General features: G+C 30.8%; 1 non-coding gene across 2 annotated transcripts; it reads left to right on the top strand.

Annotated features, from left to right (window-relative positions):
• The first annotated feature begins 6,396 nt into the window (after positions 1 to 6,396).
• LOC7461514 (uncharacterized) lies at positions 6,397 to 13,689 on the top strand. 2 transcript variants are annotated; one of them, XR_008058410.1, is made up of 7 exons: positions 6,397 to 6,820; positions 6,907 to 7,131; positions 7,661 to 7,759; positions 7,965 to 8,733; positions 8,869 to 9,931; positions 10,007 to 10,432; positions 11,034 to 13,689. It is a non-coding gene; the product is annotated as an uncharacterized LOC7461514 (transcript). The 2 variants fall into 2 exon arrangements; XR_008058411.1 differs by having other exon boundaries at positions 6,907 to 7,759; positions 7,945 to 8,733.

Below are 13,689 nucleotides of genomic sequence, written 5' to 3' on the forward strand. Positions count from 1 at the left end.
TTTAGGTGGTAGTCTAGTTGTGAGTGGTGCCTGGAATTGATATCAGGGCTGTGTTGTAAATGGGCCTATGGACGGTCTTATGGGCCATTGAAACGAGCCCATATTTTTGGTCGTTCCGGTTTTAATAGGCTGGTGTTCTGGTCCATGGAGTCTTGCAGATTTGGGCTTAATATTTGCCATGATGACCAGGTTAAAAAAATGCAAGTGAATCATTAGACAAGTGATTATTATAAAAAAAATTTCAAGAAATGTAAAAGATGTTTAATATGTTTATAAATTGAAAGGTTTGTTGAGCGTTTGTTTTTGGCGTTACAAATGTTTTTTAAAATGTATTTTAAATTATTTTTTACTGGAAAAAACATCAAATTAATATACTGTTATTAATAAAAAAAAACTAAAAAATATTATTTTATTATATTTTTAATTAAAAAATATTTTAAAAAAACATAATGTACTCACTTAATATTAGTCATGTTTGTTACTTCCTGTTACCAACATGACAATCCTCCTGGAGGTTATTTATTTTATACTCCTAAAATACACACACACACACACACACACTTACATGCAACAATAAAACCATCAGAATTCAAAGGAAGAGCTACCATTATGACAAGTGGATATAGCCATGTACACGATGGATTCAATTACTTGCAAAGTATATGATATCACATGCACAGAAACTATATAATGAGATGTCCCTTTATCTCTGTACATCGAAAATAATTAACACATCAACAAAGTATGCAACTTTTACTGCTTAGTATATAAAAATTAGCTTTTGTACGCGCTCCGCCAGATGTCGAGCTAAATTTTTCGAAACATGGGAATAAATATTAGAGTTCGTTTGTTTTGTTTTTAAGGTAGTTTTTATAGTTGTGATTTAAAAAAATAAGTTTAAAAAATATATGGTTAGTTGGATTTAGATACATGTTTGGTAAAAATTATAGTTGAAATTTATGTGTAGTAAAAAACATGTATAAAATATGAAATTTAATTAAAAAAAACATGTAAAAACTGCTTCTCAAAAACTGCGTAACTTAATTTTTTAGCGGGCCCCGCAGTACAAAATATAGTTTGGTTTGTTATCAAATATCTTGTTGCACCGCAAACATAAAAGCAGTTGCAAAACAAACGTAGCCTAAAAGTGTGGAGATTTTTTGGTGATGTTTTTAAACCCAAACAAGTGGATAAATCTTGAAACCTCTCTACATGACTCCTAGCTTGGTGAGAGTTTCTAATTAAAATGCATAAAAGCTAACCGATAAAAGCATGACTTAACTTATGAAAAAAAAAATCAACATAGAGACCTTTTTTTGAAGTATCGAGACAACAATATATTGAATGACCCTAGTTACCCCTCTACTCGGTTTATGGACCCAACCGGGTCTAATAACTTTTTTAAAAAAAATATTTTTTACTTAATTATATGATGAAAAATAGATGCTGACAATTTCAAATATCAATCCTAAAATAGACGTTTGTTCGAGACTATAATAACCCTATACGAAAAAAAAATCGAAGGATAAAATTAAAAAATAAAATAAAATAGTTTTTTCAATTAATATTAATGTTAATTAAAAGACCAAATTACCTCTAAGATTACAATTAAAAGACCACATTGTCTGCAATCTGGTCTTGCATTGAAATATACTTGACTTGGATATCGTGATTAACCACTTTCTCTTTGATTAAATGATAGTCAATTTTGATGTGCTTTGTGCATAAATGAAAGACAGAATTAAAAGCTAATGCAATGGCACTAATGTTGTCGCACCATAAGTGCAGGGCAATAGACAACGTGATATGTAAATCCTGAAGAATCATACGAAGCCAATACAATTCAGCAGTTGTATGTGCATGCTTTTGTATTCATTTTTTGTGCTGGAGTGAGAGACAACTCACTACTTTTTACTACTCCAGGAAATAAGATTAGGGCCAAGAAACACACCATAACCAGTAGTATTGCGCCTGTCATCAAGATTGTCTGCCCAATCGGAGTCACAACAAGCATTCAGTGTGATTTCTTTTAGAGCATAAAGAAGGTCAAACTCGACAATGCCTTTTAGATAACGTAAGACACACTTCACAACCATTCATTATATATCACGAGAAGAGTGCATAAATTGGCTTAACCGGTTTATCAAATATGAAATATTTGGTTTTGTGATTATGAAATATTGAAGAGCACTTATTAAAAGTTTTTATTTTTTTTTCGGTTTTGTAATTCAACATTGGATTGTTTTATAGTTGAGCTTCATAGTTTTATTCAATCCGGTTTTATTAATGATTTTTTTTTCGGCACAAATAATTGTATAATTGAATGAAACATTAAATATGAGAAATAAAGTTGTTAAACACGACTGGTTACATAACTCGTGTTGTAAGGTCAAATATCTTAATCTTAGTTATCTTTATATTAAATATCGATTTAATTAATAGATGCACGTATAAACACATTGATTTATGATTGATAATTTTTTATATCAAAAAACACGTTGGAAAAACTTGTGTATTCATTTGTTTTACTGGAAAAAAAGTATATAACCCATTATGAAGTGTGGATAAAATATCTAATCAAACCAAAAGGGATTCAAAACTAGGAGAAAAAATAGAACAACCAGCACTAAAAGATTATAGAAAACTCTAAAGTGTGTCGTGTTTTCCATGTAGATAAAAATACTTTGTTGTACTATTCACACATTAACAAATTACCGTGGATATATTATGCATTTTCCTCTTCCGAAGTCCTTTATTTTTACAAATAATATAATTTAGGTCTGTTTAAAGGTTTAAGGTTCAATTTTGATCCAAAATTTCATTTCCTTTATATAATAGTCCCTAGTTAGAGAAAGGAGAGAGAGGGACTCGTCGGATTTAGATGTTAAAGAGAGAAAATCATCTTTGACAATGATTCCGACCACTAAAATTATCTATCTTGGTACCAATGGGTTTCATTTGGTAACAGGGCCTCCAATTAGGTATTTTTAAACCTTAAAATTACATTAAAAAAAACAGACTTAAGCTCAGGAATATTTTTAGTTTCGGGTTTTTATGTTGTTTTGTATGCTCATTGATGGGTTGATCAAAGAGTTTATGGTTTATTCCAGGTGTTTTGGGTTAAAAATAGATTAAAAAAAAGCTTACAGGCCAAAAAACCAAGAACCCTGATTTTCCAGCAACCTTAGCGGCTGAAATCTAGAGAATTCCAAAACATGAGTTATTTGTTTTATTTATTTATTCAAGAAAATTAGGGTAGATAACATGTCGTCCACCTCATCAGCTTAAGAAAAATAACAGCCCCCATCAGGTGTTTGGCTTGGCTTACTAGGCCTAGTAGCACCTGATCTTTTTTTTAATTTTAATATATTTTTTTAAATCAATACCTTTTTTAAAAATGATTTTTTAATTTATATTTCAATTAACACCCCTTCTTTGTGATTTCTTTATGTGTGCTTATTTACCTTTTTTTTAAAGCGATCATTTTTTAATTATTTTGTATGTATTTAATTTTTGAAAAGGTTATTATGATTCATCTATATATTTTTTTTCATTTTATATATATGAATTTTATTTTTAAAAATAAAAAATATTTATTTTTGGATAGTATTTCTAATATGTGCAAATATGCATAATATTTGTTTTCCTTTTATCTTATTCAATAAAATTTATATGAGTGTCGGTTTCTATTGTCAATTGATTTAATAAAAAATATTACAGGTAACAAACTAATTAAAAAAAATAATTATAAATATCTTGTGTTGCGAGATTATATATCTTGATTTATATTTGTCTCTTAATTTTTCCAGATTTATTTTTAGTTATTATTTATGACTTTTTTCTTCCATTTATTTACACAAATGACTCTCGATTTATTTAATTAGATGTGTGCATAAATGTTTTGATTTATATTTTTATTTTTTTATGTAAAAAAGTGCATCAAAAAAGTCTACATGGTTAATTTTTTATTCGTAAATAAAATATCTGGCCAGAGCACGACTCAAATAGTTAGTTAAAACTCGTTTGATGTTTGATTACTGAATATTTGTCATTGTTGATTTTTTTAAAAAAATCTTTCAACAATAATAAAATAATTTAAAACAAGTCAAATAAAAAACAATAAGGATGGTAGTTTTACCCAAACTGGATGGATATCAACCCAAACTGATTTGAATGGATATAAAAGTTTTAGACTCGATCAGATTTGGGTAGAGTACAAACCCAGAACCTTGATTTTCCAACCACCTTAGTGGCTAAAATATGAGGAATTCTAGAAGATGCGTTGTTTTATTTATTTATTTATTCAAAATAATTAAGACAGATAACATGTTGTCCACCCTATCAGCTTAAAAAAAGCGATTATTTATCACAAACCTGTTTTTTGTGTGTGTGCTTATTTAACTTTTTTTTAAAAGTGATTATTTTTTAATTATTTTGTATGTATTTAATTTTTGAAGTAGTTATGTTCATCTATATTTTTTTTCTCATTTTATATATACGAACATTATTTTTAAAAATAAAAAATATTTATTTTTAGATAAATAACATGTTATCCACCCTATCAGCTTAAAAAAAAAAAAAAAAAGCCCGCGTCAGGTGTATGACTTGGCTTTCTAGGCCCTAGTAGCACCTAATTTTTTTAAAAAAAATTGATTTTTTTATTTTAAATCAATACCTTTTTTAAAAATGAATTTTTTAATTAATATTACAATTAACACCCTTATATGTGATATTTTTGTGTGTGCTTAATTAACTTTTTTTAAACAACGATTATTTTTTAATTATTTTATGTGTATTTAATTTTTGAAGTAGTTATGTTCATCTATATTTTTTTTTTCATTTTATATAAATGAACTTTATTTTTAAAAATAAAAAATATTTATTTATGGATTGTATTTCTAATATGTGCAGTTGTGCAGTATTATTTTTTAATTTATTTTTGTTTTCCTATTATCATTTGATTCAATAAAAAAACTATTACAATAAACAAACTCACTAAACACAACAATCATAAATGGCTTGTGATGTAAGATTAAATATCTTGATTTACATTTGTTTTTTAATTTTTCTAGATTCATTTTTATTTATTATTAATGATTTTCTTTCCATTTATTTACACAAATGACTCTTGATTTATTTAATTAGATGTGTGCGTATACTTTTTAATTTACATTTTGATTTTGTTTTACGAAAAAATATGAGTTGAAGAAGTTTATATGTTTAACTCAAATAGGTAGTTCAAATCCATTCGATGTTTGATTGGCGAGTGTTTGTCATTGTTGAATTTTTTAAAAAAAAATCTTTCAACAATAATAAAATAATTTATAACAAATCAAATAAAACACAATAGGATGATAATTTTACACGAACCTGGTGGATATCAACCCAAATTGATTTGAATGGAAATAAAACTTTTAGACCCGATCAGACTTGGGTAGAATACAGATATTAATATGCCGACCCGATCCCAACCTGAAATAAATAAATAAGTTCAAAGTTTAAAAAAATTATATATATATATATATATGAAATTAATTATATACTAAATAATTATAATTTTAATTTTCAACGGGTACCCGATAGTATTTGTTTTTCTTTTATAGTATTCAATCAATTTTATATATGTGCCGGTTTCTATTATTATTTGATTCAATAAAAAAATATAACAATAAACAAACTCACTAAACACAACAATCATAAATGGCTTGTGGTGTAAGATTAAATATCTTGATTTATATTTATTTTTTAATTTTTCCAGATTTATTTTTATTTATTATTAATGATTTTCTTTTCATTTATTTACTCAAATGACTCTTGATTTATTTAATTAGATGTGTGCATATACTTTTTAATTTACATTTTGATTTTTTATGTAAAAATATGAGTTGAAGCAGTTTACATATTTAACTCAAATAGGTAGTTAAAATCCATTTGATGTTTGATTCGCGAGTGTTTGTTATTGTTGAATTAAAAAAAAAAAATCTTTCAACAACAATAAAATAATTTATAACAATTCAAACAAAAAACAATAGGGATGATAATTTTACCTGAATCTGGTAGATGTCGATCCAAATTGATTTGAATAGAAATAAAACTTTTAGACCCGATCAGACTTGGATAGAATACAAATATTGATATGTCGACCCGATCCCAACCTGAAATAAATAAATAAGTTTAAGTTTAAAAACATTATATATCTATTAAATTAGTTATATACTAAATAAGTATAATTCTAATTTTCAACGGGTACCCTAAATCTAATTAGATGGAGTTCAAGTACAAAAAATCCAAGCCTTAGGTTTAGATAATTATTTTTGAATTTGAGACCCAGCCCACGTGGGGGTGAGGGAGTAAAACAACAGCATTAAACTATACAAACCCGTTCATTTGATAGTCTACAAGCCGGCGTGCAGTAGGATGGCGTTACTTTGTCCTATCCTGTAAAGGAAGTCTCAAGCAAAGTCAAAAATCCAAGAAGACCGTTAACACTCGAAACACACCCTTCTCGTGTCTTGGCCTTTTCATGTGCCCTCCCCTCCTCTCTTCCTCGTCCCATAAAAGGTAAGAAAACCCAGAGCTCATCCATTCTCTCATCGGGCATTGTCTGTCGGTGATTAGTTCTCTTGCATCACTCATTTATTTCGGCGATCTCTTCTCATGTATCGTCGTCTAGTGGTGACTAGTTCTCTTGCTTTACTCATGTATTTCGATGGTGTTTTTTTATTCTTTATTTATCGAACCCTGACTACATCATAGAAACAAAACTCCGATGGCTTCATCAACTATAATATGTGAAACCCAGCCATGGAAGGACTTGAAGGTAAATAAAAAAACGCTTCTTATTTTTGAATTTTGTATCATATATATGAAAGAAAGAATCATCAGTATTTAATTGTTTATTTGCAGTCTCACGTTGAGAAAATTAAAAAGACTCATTTACGAGATCTGTTGAGCGACGCTGACCGATGCAAGTCAACGATCCTGTAAGTCTCTTTATAGTTCTCGTTACAACGAATTCAGTTTGTAAATTGTAATGCATGTGTGCATGTTGATTTTGACGGAATTACGCTTGACTGCTCGCGCCAACAAGCCACTCTTTATACCGTGGACAAGATTTTTTACCTAGCAGAGGTATGCATTCTTTTTTTTTTGGTATAAAACAAAAATTCTAGAATTCTTACAAGCATTAATTGGTCTGAAATATTTGTGAAGCAATTGATGTTGTTGAACATGTGGTGGCCGGAGAGGCTGGCCAAAACAGGAATTCTTTTTGTTCGTTTTCCAATGCTTGAAAGGATTTTTTGCAATGTAATTATCCGTGTAAGTTTTTGTTTTTCATGATACAGGTGGCCCATCTCAAGGAAAAGATTGATCGCATGCTCAATGGGAAGCATGCGAGTTTGATTTTTTTTCTGCAATCTATTTCATATTTACGTTTATGAGAAATTGGCGTACAATATTTTTTTTTTCCGCGAAGAAATTCGTTGTCCTTTATGAATATCTGAGGTGTGCTCCTAGATTTTTTTCTTTATAATGCCTTAACAGTCCCTTTTGTTAGAGCAAAGGGACATTACATGTCCAACTCTCTTGATTTTACTTGTTAATAATTATATCACTGATGTTTGCAATTTTTTTTATTTTTGTATTTTTTTGACAATAGGGCTGGATTCTTTATTGGAGACGGAGCTGGTGTGGGTAAAGGTAGAACAATTGCGGGCTTGATATGGGAAAGCTGGCACCATACGAGGAGGAAAGCATTGTAAGTTTTGGGTGTTACACTCACTGATTTGCATGCAGACCTTCAGTCTATCCTCGTCCTCTGTTCATTTTTTGTGGCTATTACTAGATTGTTAAGTTATTAATTTGCATTCACACCTAGGAAAGATGCTATATTTCAACCCATGTTCTACAATGTATTTCATCTTCTCTAAAGTTCTTACACAGGTGGATTTCTGTTGGTTCAGACTAGAAGTTGTTCGATGCAAGAAGAGACCTGGATGATGTCACGCACATATTGAAGGTAAATTCTCAATTCCTTGCTAGCTTATGTGATGATTTTATGCAATAACAATATTCTGTTTTAGCTATTCGACAGATGGGACTAATGATTGAAGTAACATACTATTTGAAATCAGAATTATTTGTTCAACATTGAGTGTGGTGTGGTTTGCTTTAATGTGTTGAGTTATCGGAATTTGGAAAACGAGAGCTTAGGGACCTGAGAGGATATTTGTCTTGCTTTGGTGGTAGAATAAATGTTTTGTTAATTAAATCTTCTGCAATATTTTTATATGGATTAGAGGAGCAAATGCGTAAACGTCAGATGTGAGTATACAGCAAATATATTAGGAAATATATTTAGGTTTAGTTTTTCTTTTATCGTCGCATTATTTTTGCTGTTGTTATTTTTCACATTAGCTTTTATTTGTGCTGAAGAGCACTTTTGGCCTTGCCTTGTTTGGATATTTCTGAGTAGTGATCATCTCATTGTACAGCGTTTGCATGCATGCAAATGTTTTATTCTATTTGTAAAAGCATAGTAAAGTAGATAGAGAAGTTTCTCTTAATAATTATTGAAGAGAAACTATGTTGCATACATGTATTGTGTATCACAGGGGGTGGAGCTGACAAGAGATATTGATATGCCTTTCCTTTTCCTTTCCTATCCTTTTGTTTTGAGAGAAGGGGTAAAGGGGATCGATATTTCCATCGGCATTGGTGGCAGCTTCCTAGGTCCTCTTTTTGTGCACACTGCTCTTCAAACAAGTTTTCTGATGCTTTACTAAAGTTGCATAGTTCTGTTTTGGTGTCTTATTCTCATTGGATTTTGATTCTTTTTCATAATACGATTTTTTGACCTTGTTTTAGGGCAGAAGCTTGCTTAAATTATAGTTGTTTACAAATGCAATCAGATCCAGAGGCTAGCAAATGTGCTGTAGAACGCCAACAGCGATTGTAAGCAATTCCATGTCACTATAACTTCAAAAATCTTTGTTTTTTGTGCTAGTGTTTTACAAGTCTCTCATCCCACACTCACTGAGGTAGGCTTATTCAAATTGTTTTAGCAAGGTCCACTTGCTTTGAGCAGTGATTACTGAGCTTGTGTGATAAATTTTAGAACTTATTGTATCCCACCTTAATTATGGAAGAGGAGCTCTAAGCCGTTCATGTTTGAAATTTTACCCGGGATTCAGAGAAACTATGTTGCATACAGATATTGTGTATCACAAGGGGTGGAGCTGGCAAGAGATATTGATATGCCTTTTCTTTTCCTTTCGTATCCTTTTTTTTTAGAGAAGGGCTAAAAGGGAACACCCAAATGCTAGTTGTATCCTAAAAGTGGCATTTTTTTTACATAGTGTATTTCAGGGGAACAGTGCATCATTTAACATGTTGCCCCTGAGTTAGAAGTACACGTTATGACTGACTTCTGGAAGTGGTGTTAACATACAGTGGGCATGTTTCATGTGTGGACAGGTAATCATAGGTGCATTCATGGTTCAAGGGGTCATCTTGTATGCATTTATATGCCTTGCAATTACTCTGTCTCTCTTTCTGTGACTATAACGTGTGACCATTCTGTCACTTATTTTTAGACCCTCTACAGTTGCCAAGCATGTGGTCGCAGTTAGCATTAATCTTGTGGTATAGCGAATTCCTTTTGTCTGCACTCTCATATTCTTCAGACTTTGGGATAATTGAAGTTCTATGGTATTTCAAAATTCATTTTCGCTCCTCCCTTTTTAGTGTTTTCTATTCATGGCTTTTCATTCTTCTTTTCATCTTTCAAAGATGCCTTTTTTTTTTATTTAACCACTCTGGCTACTTGTATACTCCAACTGTCTTTTACCAATGCAGTTTGGGGAAAAGTTTGGCATCGATCCTATTAATGCTTTTGCATTCTGGGACTAGGTTGGTGGCAGATTTAGTGGTGGGTTTTCTCTCATTTTGTGGACAGAAACATGGAGAACTTCATGCAGAATCCTAATTGTGTTGTTGCTTGCAGTTTGCAGTGTTGTTGGTGTGTTGCCTTTGTTCTCCAATATGGTTTCTCAAATTGCTGGGAAGTATGGTAACTTCTGATCATTTTAATTCACAAAGTTAGGTTTCTCTTGCACCGTTATTTTAGAGGCTGCAAGAAACAATGTCAAAAGTGGTAAGAGTTCTTAATCTCTAGCATAGAAAGATGTATAACATACAATTAATCACTTTTTTGCCATGAAGTGTTCAAGAGTTTTGCTTCGTTGATTCCCTCGATATCTACTTTAGTTTCCTACTTATCCCCTTGTAACTTGCATATAATGTGTTTGCTATTTTGTGAGGATTTGTTTTATAGTGATAAAAACTTTTATTTTTCTACTTGAAGGTTCTTGGAAGGAGCATTAAGCATTGACAACATTCATATTCTGCACCATTTGAAAAAAATCTACCTGTAAGTGCTCAAATACCATGAACTTTTATAAGATCTATATTCTGCTTATCCTAAAATGATTCTTTATCAATGGTGTTGAATCACATTTAACATGTGATTATCCATTTTGTATGGTGCTTAATACATTGTTTGAGGTCCTCTTGGTTGTTGAGGAAGTCAGTATGGTGCTTTATCATTTGCCTTTTGATTATCCATTTGGGGCATTATCTGATGAGGCATGAGTTCTTGATGTGCTTGATGAGATTCCAGTTACATGTTGATAACATTTTGACTTTCTCCTTTAGGTACTTTTAGGTCTGTTAAGTGTGTGAAATGTTTTAGTTTTTGTATATCCTGCAGGAGTGACTACTTCTCCCCAAGATCTATTTGAGTTGCGACTAATTTTTAGAATTCTTAATAACTGTAGCTTTATGAGTCTACTACTCCTGTAGACCATCTTACCTTATTCTAAATCCGTGAAGAAATTTGCACCTCACATTCAACAAGCAAGCCTATTTGAACTCTAACTCTCTTTCCCTTGGTATTGAATATGTAAAAAAAAAAAAGAGAGAAAATGTGCCTTTTAAAGTTTTCAAAGCCTGTTTATTTTACTTAAATCTAGGTCAGGATAGAAAGTAATGGCAATGAGGCATCTATTGATGGTGTACTACTTCTCTTTGAGACTGGAAAAATTGAATTTGGCTAACCAGGAGCAAATGACCGGCATAGCTTTTATCAACTAATTCACCAGGTAATTTTGTTGCTCCATTATGCATTTGGTTGAAGTGAAATTAGGTCATTGTATACCTATTTTGATTTTTAAAAATCAATTCTGGAATTCAAATGATTCCTTGTTCCTAAAATTCATTTTTTTAAAAAACAATCTATGTATACTTTGTTTGAGTAGGATAAGTTGTTTCAGGATGCATTTATTTCACTTCTTGATGTCTTTATTCAAAATTTATTTGTTTTACTGGAAAAAAGTACATAACTCATGGCGAATCTTGAATCAAATAACTAGTCAAACCAAAAAGGATTCAAAACAAGGGGGGAAAAAACAACTCTAAAATATTATAGAAAACTCTAAAGTGTGTTGTGTTTTCCTTGTAGAGAAAAACACTTTGTTGTACTGTTCACACACTCACAGATTATTGGGGATATAATGTGCATTTTCCTTTTCCTAATTTAGTCATCGAATTTTTATTTTTGTGATTTGACCTTAAATTGAAGGTAAATTACTCATGATTTATTAAGAAAAGACAACATTGAATGAAAAGGGTGGTTTGTCTAGTTTTGCACAAAAAAACACATTATGGTCCTTCATCTTTCAAATAATATAAGTTAGGTCTCTTTGAAAGTTTTTAAGATTTAATTTTTGGTCCAAAACTTCATTTTCCTTGTATCCTCCCTAGTTAGAGAAAGGAGAGAGAGAGACTCATTAGATTTTAATGTTAGAGAAAAAAAATTGTCGTTGGCAATGATTTCGGCTACTAAAATTATGGATCTTGATACCAACAGGTTCCATTTGGTGAGAGGGGTTCCATTTAGGTCATTTTAAACCTTAAAATTGCTTAGAAAACCAGACCTAAGCTCGGGAAGATATTTGATTTTGAGTTTTTATGTTGTTTTTTATGCCCATTTATGGGTTTATCAATGAGTTTATGGTCTTTTCCAGGTGTTTTGAGTCAAAAATAGATAAAACAAGCTTATAGGCCAATAAACCACCCTGATTTTCGAACCATCTTAGTGGCTGAAATATGAGGAATTCCAGAAGATGCGTCGTTTGTTTTATTTATTTATTCAAAATAATTAGGGCAGATAACATGTCATCCACTTTATCAGCTTAAAATCTTTAACTGATAGTTTGCAAGGTGGATTGATTCTTTTGATGTTATGAAATCAAATGGAGGATTGTGGAATCAAATGAAATCATAGTAGAGATGGAGAGAATTTAAAACAATTTTAATGCTTTAATACCATGTAAAACACTAACAAATTATGTTGATAGATTTTAAAAATGTATATTACATTATGATAGCTAGTACACACACATATATATGTTCATGCACAACTAATGCAGTAGCAAAAAAGATAAAAAGAGAGTACATACTACATAGTATTTAAAATTCAAAAAGAATGACAGACTATTAATGACTATCTTCTCCTGATCTTTAGGTGGTTGTTATGCCACTCACCATACTCAATTGTTGTCTACGAAAACCACAAACTATTACACATTCACAACATTTCCAAACTGAAATACAGATTATATCATGGGAAATCTTTTTTGGGTTATGAAAAATAAGACAACATGAGCTAGCAAAATTCCCATAGAAAATAGAATCATTAACTAAGGTATTATACTCAAAGTTTTTTGATAAACATTATTAAAGTAGAATATTCTTAAGCATATGATTTCCAAATAGTAAACTTGCATTCAAATACTCTATTAACACAACTATTTCATTAAAAAGCACGAGCCACAAACTTGTCCAATTTTGTAAGCATTTAGTGACAAAAGTATGAGGTCGAGAGAAAGCCTATTGCCAGAGAAGGCCTGGGCAAGACAAAGCAATGCATAAGAATATTCATCTAGCGTTAAAGCTATGTTATAGTATGGGGATTCATCTTGTAAGGTACAAGAAGTTGCAAAACATTCTGTTTTTACAACTATTGTAGTGTCTATAAATAAAAAAACAATTAATAATTAGACATGCACCGCAGACAACCCCTTCACTATTAGTTAGATAATTATTGTATTATAACTTTTTGCCCTTATAGAATGCAAATATTGTTTATTATATCTTTTTTTTCTTGTTTAGGGATACAAATGGTCTAAGCCCATTTTTGCACCCTTCTGTTATCACTTTTATCAATTGTGCACTTGTATTTTCTATATAAGCTAAATGAGTACAGTTTGGTCAAGGAGCATGGTGAGGTGGTGGGTCAAGACATTAACTGGAATGTGAGAAAAGTTGATGATCATAGAAACTCAAAGTAGTGAAGAACTGAAGTTAGCAGCTCAATTGGCTTAGATAAATTTTCAATTTTGAAAAATTGTACTTAATTGGTGGGATTTTGAAATACATGTGTTCATTTCACCAAATTAAAAAAAAAGGCCTTTTTGACAAAGTGGAAAAAACTCAAAATGCAAATAATGGATTTAGCCTGTATTAATACTTAAACCTACCTTCCCATGCGCAAGGGCATCTAGCTGGGAAAAAAAGATGGACATAAGCTATCATGGTTATTCACAATCTCTCATGTGAACGAATTAA

The sequence above is a fragment of the Populus trichocarpa genome, chromosome 2 (genome assembly GCF_000002775.5).
Source record: "Populus trichocarpa isolate Nisqually-1 chromosome 2, P.trichocarpa_v4.1, whole genome shotgun sequence".
Taxonomy (NCBI): domain Eukaryota; kingdom Viridiplantae; phylum Streptophyta; class Magnoliopsida; order Malpighiales; family Salicaceae; genus Populus; species Populus trichocarpa.